The following is a 1,139-nucleotide window of genomic DNA, read 5'->3' as shown; positions in this document are numbered from 1 at the left end:
AGCAGGTGTGATGATTCTGTTAGTGGGGTTTACTGAATTTTCTATGAGGGTAGTCCTTGGTCTGTTCATTGTACCTGTCAGTGAATCCAGACCTAGCTGTGTTGCTTTTAATAAAAGGCTGGTTTTGTTTTCTTTTTCTTTAAGCATTTGACTATCCAAAGGTTGAAAATGGAAAACAAAGGCAATAAATACATATACCATAGTTGGCCAATTTGAAAAGCATCTTCAGAGGGATGCAAGTGTTTTACTTGGAAATGTGTGTGGAGGATTGTCCTTTCCGCCCCCCCCCCAGTCTATGGCAAGAAATACGCTTTCCCTTATAAACCTCTCTCTTAGGCAGGACAAATTTCTAGAATGGTCCCAGTGACACTTTGTTTAGAATAACTGCTTTGTTCGCAGACTTATAGAGTGTTCTGGCAGCATGTGGCAGCATCTTCCTTTCCCCACCCCTTTTTGTCTAGTATGTAAGTATTGCATATAGTCAAGTATGTAAGCATTATGGTAATTTTCAGAGTTGATTTTAGAAAGCATTCTGACTTTTTTCACAGTGTTACCAACAAAGGAGGTGGTATTTTAAATGCAAATAAGGCAGTTTGGAATCTAGTCCCTTACTCTAGCTTCCTAATGGAAGTTAGTAGAACTGGGTTTTGCATTGATTGCCTGGAAGCTCTTTGGAAATAGTGGGGCCTGTTGTGATAGGACAAGGGGTAATGGCTTTAAACTAAAAGAGGGAAGATTTAGACTAGATGTAAGGAAGACATTTTTTACACTGAGGGTGGTGAAACACTGGAACAGGTTGCCCAGAGAGGTGCTAGATGCCCCATCCCTGGAAACATTCAAGGTCAGGTTGGATGGGGCTCTGAGCAACCTGATCTAGTTGAAGATGTCCTGTTCATTGCAGGGGGGGTGGACTAGATGACCTTTAAAGGTCCCTTCCAACCCAAACTATTCTATGATTCTGGGATTCTGTGATTCTATGATTCTATGAAATCTGTGACAGTATTTTCAAAAGCAGCGATTCAGTTGATACCAGTGTGAGTCCTAAACTACTTCTAAAATGTATATGAGTTGCCTGAATATCTTAGACATTAAATGTGCAGAAATATCAAGTCTGCTCTTTCCTATCCATGCTACTGTCT

At 40.6% G+C, this 1,139-nt stretch overlaps 1 protein-coding gene across 1 annotated transcript in view; it reads left to right on the top strand.

Moving 5' to 3' along the window:
• Nucleotides 1–1,139, top strand: part of GABRG1 (gamma-aminobutyric acid (GABA) A receptor, gamma 1) — a 46,750-nt gene that overhangs the window by 34,781 nt on the left and 10,830 nt on the right. The window lies entirely within an intron of this gene.

The sequence above is a fragment of the Charadrius vociferus genome, unplaced genomic scaffold, assembly GCF_000708025.1.
Source record: "Charadrius vociferus isolate BGI_N301 unplaced genomic scaffold, ASM70802v2 scaffold134, whole genome shotgun sequence".
Classification (NCBI taxonomy): domain Eukaryota; kingdom Metazoa; phylum Chordata; class Aves; order Charadriiformes; family Charadriidae; genus Charadrius; species Charadrius vociferus.
The sequence above is the reverse complement of the archived record's forward strand: the minus strand, read 5'-3'. Positions and strand labels throughout refer to the sequence as shown.